This window comes from Mastomys coucha, unplaced genomic scaffold (genome assembly GCF_008632895.1).
Source record: "Mastomys coucha isolate ucsf_1 unplaced genomic scaffold, UCSF_Mcou_1 pScaffold19, whole genome shotgun sequence".
In the NCBI taxonomy this organism is placed as follows: Eukaryota; Metazoa; Chordata; class Mammalia; order Rodentia; family Muridae; genus Mastomys; species Mastomys coucha.
This window is the reverse complement of record NW_022196901.1, coordinates 5,312,264-5,317,867: the sequence shown is the minus strand read 5'-3', so window position 1 is coordinate 5,317,867 and position 5,604 is coordinate 5,312,264. Positions and strand designations below refer to the sequence as shown.

General features: G+C 37.2%; 1 protein-coding gene across 1 annotated transcript in view; it reads right to left on the bottom strand.

Moving 5' to 3' along the window:
• LOC116097616 (ATP-dependent translocase ABCB1) overlaps nt 1-5,604 on the bottom strand; it is a 180,388-nt gene that overhangs the window by 98,359 nt on the left and 76,425 nt on the right. The window lies entirely within an intron of this gene.

Genomic DNA, 5,604 nt, shown 5'->3' with positions numbered 1-5,604 from the left:
GAATAGAGAAATTTACATGTAAATAAAGAAAATATCTAAAAAAAAAAAAGTAAACCTTTCCTTCTTTGATTTTGTTTCTCTGAGATATTTTGTCACAGTGATGTATAACTAGCATGTTCTCTCCTAAGATTTCTAATTATTCTGGTTCTTCTTACGACTTTCTTCTGAACCGTGTCTCTGTCCTTGATTCCTATAAGAATTTTCTTTATTTCTAACGCTTCTATTTATCTACTTTAAACCCAAGTGTAATACCGCCTGAAAGAGGAATACCTTGATGAACTTAGTTGACTTGAGGCTGAGAAAGACTATAACAGGATCACTGCAAAACAAATGATTCACTTGTGCTGACAATAAAAAAGCCATAATATTACAGCATCCAACCCACTTACGCATGACTGAATTTTATGTGTGAAGGATATGGCAAGGACACTGAATGACTATACCAAACTCAGGCTAGATTATACCACCTGATTGCTTTTTAAAATCCTACATTAGAAAAGTCCCAGCTCTTGGAGCGGCAAGATTTCTCAATGGAGAAAGGTACTTTCCATCAAGGCTGGCAATGTAAGTTGATTTCTCAGAACACACATGATAGAAAAGACTCTCCCATGTCGTCCTCTGACCTTTGTATGAATTCACACAAACAAAAAAAATACATTTAATTTTTTTACTTAAAAAAAAAACCTAAATTTTTAAATTTGGTAATTTTCAAAGAGGCTGTTCTACTATCATTCAGCCTATAATTCAACAATCGTAGCTCAGGTAAAATAAAGATTAAAGAACTTAATTTAAAATTAAGTGATGTATTAACGTACTCTAGGCAGAAATGATTTCCAACCTTCACCTATTCCAAATTAGCTTTACTTTTAGATTGTTACTTACTAGTATTTTATAGAGAATGGGTTTTTATTATCGGTGTCTGATGAAAAGAGTAAATATCTTCTTATTAAAAATACCATGTGCTAAGGGTATGGTATATCAAAAGTTTGCTGAAGTTGAACTAGTAGGTCTCTTGCCTGTGCCATCCTTAGGGCGCTTTAGAGATTCTCCCACCACCAAGCATGATCCTCTACTATTATCTTTCAAACTCCACTGGAATCACCGCCCACCCCTGGGAGGTACTGTTTTCTAAACCTTCTTTTAAGTGACTGACAGAACAAAGAGAGATTAAAGGAGTGTTTTACTTTTTTTTCTTTGTAGTGGGGCTGGGGAAGGATGAGAATGAAGTGGGCTAAGGAAGGCCTAATCCAGTTTCATTAATTATTGCTGGTTCCTCTGGACAAGTTACTCACCCTCTCAGAGCATAGACTTTAATATTGTTAAACGAGAGACAATAGGAGGATCTATGTCTCCAAGAAACAGATAGAGCAAGTTTTAGAAAATGGCCAGTATAAAGCATGTGATTACATACATTTCCTAATAAAGATGTCCAATGGACTCTAAGACAAGAGTCAAACATGAAGACTCAGCATAAAGTTGTAATGCCTGAAAGGGGCCCTGAAGGACACTGAAAGTAAATATGATGCCCTGAATTCAAGCGTCCCCGGTCTTTCAATGTCTCAAACTCACTGGTTCCATTGATCCTTGTACCTTAGTTTCCAGAGTAGTTTGGGCAACTAGCAAGAAATTGGTAAGTTATGTTTATCCAACACTGGAAAAATTATTTTTCTTGAAACTCAAATTCCCCCTTTTTAAAATAACTCACTGAATGAAAGAACAGTTAGTTGTTTAGTACCTGAATGGTTAAAATCTCAGGTAGGTTATTTGTGTTGTTCCCATTATTAATATACTAGTGAGTAATCTAATTAAGAGTTTCTATTCAAAATGAGATATGAGCTTGGATGTGTAAACTCATATGTAGTAGGTAAACTCAAGATCAAGAGTTCAAAGCCAGCTGGGCAATGGTGGTGGATGCCTTTAATCCCAGCACTCAGGTGCCAGAGGTATACAAATCCTTGAGTCTGAGGCCATCCTGATCTACAGAGTGAGTTCCAGAACAACCAGGGATACACAGAGAATCTTTGTCTTTCTCTCTGTCTGTCTGCCTGTCTGTCTGTCTGTCTGTCTGTCTGTCTGTCTGTCTCTCTCTCTGTCTCTCTGCCTCTCTCTGTCTCTCTGTCTCTCTGTGTCTCTCTCTGCCTCTCTTTGTCTCTCTCTCTCTCTCTCTCTCTCTCTCTCTCTCTCTCTCTCACACACACACACACACACACACACACCCACACACACATCAAACAAACAGCTCAAAGCCACCCTGGACACATAGGAGGACCATGTCACAAAAATCTTGATAAATAATATAGTTTTCTTATACCCTTAGTAAATTTGTCCTTAAGAGACTCCTAAAGCAACTTTCCTTAGATATTCAAATAATATTTGGTTGTAGTAATCCTAATATGTATCTATTTCTTTCTTATCTTAGTTTATAGACAAACCTTTTACCCTCAGACATCAGTACTAAGAAGTTCCTGATATAAATAAAACATTATCTTTAAAAGTTACTTTTTTACTCTTGGCAGGGTTCATAAAAAGCATCATTTCCTGTTTAGCTTTTTTCAATTGCTTTATGATTCATGGACTTTGAACTTGCCTAATCTCAAATGAACTTTCTCTTGAGAACAAGGTTAAATCAGTTCAGTGAGCTAGTGTTCGTTCATTTATTGTTTTCCAGCTTTTGTATTATTTGGATGATACATGTATTTAAAATTGTAAAATTGTAGAAATTGTTCTAAGCTATGGATTCCTTGTTGGTTGCAGCTCATTTTACAATAGAAACGTGCTAGTAAATACCTTTTTTTACATTTGTATGAGGACTTCACTTATTCATTCAACAATGTTAACAACTGAGTACCTCCTAGAGTTTATATGCTGGCCTGGAGTTCACAGAATATAACAAGAAGTAAACAAAAAACTCTGCTTGGGTATATTGGTTAGTGCATCTAGATAGCAAGACTGAAGTTTAATAAGTGATTCAGTGTGTTCAAAGGTGGAAAGTGCTCTGGGAACAAATAGAAAAGTAAGAAGGCTGGCAACTGTAGGTGGGTAAAGATGCCAAATTTAAATAGTATGGTCAGGGGAGATCTCCATGAGGAAGTAGCATTTAACCGAGATAGGAAGGAGCTGGAGGCAGTTCTGGATGGTGCACTGCTGCAGGCTGAGCTAGTCGAGGGTCCTCAACCTGTGGGAAAAGTCCCGGTAATCAGTTGGGCAAGGAGTGGGTGATAGACACACAGACGCTGACAACAGGGAGTGTTGAATCTGAGTGTCACGTCTCAAAGTAGGCGACTTTTATGGTCATTACAGAAGGCAAAAGGAAGTTAGATAATACACCAGTCAAGGTACATGAGGTCCTCTGAAGCACAATGGTTCTATAGAAAAGTATAGACATGTAAATTGTCAGGAACTAGGCAGCAGCCTCATCTATAGTCAGGTTAATCTTAGAAGCCAGGTGAAAATGGTTCTCATTCTAATCTATTATATAAGCCATGACCAGTCAGTCCTAGTAAACACCCACTATGCTAATCCTCTGAGCTAGCAAAAGTATACCCCAGGAGTCCCATTGTTGCTAACCTTACCTAGAACACACATAAAAAAAAAAAAAAAAATCTAATTCCTGGGAGTGATCCAACTGCAATTCTAATGTGATCTGCCATATGTGACTGTAATGAGGATTCTTAGTTAAACCTGCTCTGGGATAATTAACTCTTATTCAGTAAACTCCAATGCCTGACCTCCTTCACAATCTCCCTAACAATGCTGGAGGCAATTAGTCTGAATGGGTAAGATTCTTTATGAAATTCCAGGCTGAGGTTCTCTGCTCAGCATAGACTAGGATATTGGAACATTGGGGGAGGTCAGAAAGCAATGTACAATTTAGTTTAAATCATTCTATGAAGGCACAATTATACCTCATAAGAAAGAGAGCATGCAAGCTCCTCCATCAAATATCGCAAGGGCAAATCTGGACCACTTCCGAGTTAGGGATGCCAAGAGGGCTCCAGGAGACTAGCTTCCTTGAAACTTTCACCTCAGGACTGCTGTCATGCAGACTCTGCTAAAGTGGGTGTGGCAGGACACTTCATACTCATCAAAGGTATGATCCACCAAGATGAACTCTCAATTCTGAACCTCTATGCTTCAAATGAAAGGGCATCTATATTCATAAAAGAAACTTTACTTAAGTTCAAAGCACACATTGCATCACACACAATAATAGTGGGAGATTTCAACACCCCACTCTCTGCAATGGACAGATCATGGAAACAGTAACTAAACAAAGACACAGTAAGACTGACAGAAATTATGAAACAGATGGATTTAACAGATATCTATTAATAAGGTATATCCTAAAACAAAGGGATATACCTTATTCTCAGGACCTCATGGTACCTTCTCCAAAACTGACCATATAATTGGTCACAAATCAGGCCTCAACAGATACAAGTAGATTAAAATAATTTCTTATAGCCTATCAGATCACCATGGACTAAGGCTGCTCCTCAATAACAACATAAACAATAGAAAGCCCACATACACATGGAAGCTTAATAATACTCTACTCAATGATAACTTGGTCAAGGAAGAAATAAAGAAAAATTAAAGACTTTCTAGAGTTTAGTGAAAAATGCCACAACATACCCAAACTTATGGGACACAATGAAAGCAGACCTAAGTGGAAAACTAATAGCTTTAAGTGCCTCCAAAAAGAAACTGGAGAGAGCATACACCAGCAATTTGACAGCACAGTTGAAAGCTCTAGATCAAAAAGAAGCAAATTCACCCAAAAGGAGTCGAAGGCAGGAAATGATCAAACTCAGAACTGAAATCAACTGAATAGAAACAAAAAGAACTATACAAAGAATCAACCAAACCAGGAGCTGATTCTTTAAGAAAATCAACAAAATAGATAAACTCTTAGCAAGACTAACTAGAGGGCACAGAGACAGTATCCTGATTAACAAGATCAGAAACGAAAAGGGAAACATAACAACAGACACTGAGGAAATCCAAAAAATCATGAGATCCTACTACAAAAGCCTATACTCAACAAAACTGGAAAACCTGGATGAAATGGACAATTTTCTAGACAGATACCAAGTACTAAAGCTAAATTAAGATCAGATCAATGATCTAAACAGTCTCATATCTGCTAATGAAATAGCAACAGTCATTAATAGTCTCCCAACCAAAAAAAGCCAAGGACCAGATGAGTTTAGTGCAGAGTTTTATCACACCTTCAAAGAAGACCTAATACCAATACTCCCCAAACTATTCCACAAAGTAGAAACAGAAGGTACTCTACCCAATTCATTCTATGAAGCCACAATTACTCTTATACCTAAACCACACAAAAACCTAACGAAGAAAGAAAACTTCAGACCAATTTCCCTTATGAATATCGATGCAAAAATACTCAATAAAATTCTTGCAAACCGAATCCAAGAACACATCAAAATTGATCATCCAACATGATCAAGTAGGCTTCATTCCAGGGATGCAGGGATGGTTCAATATATGGAAATCCACCAACATAATTCATTATATAAACAAACTCAAAGAAAAAAAACCATATGATCATCTCATTAGATGCTGAAAAAGCATTTGACA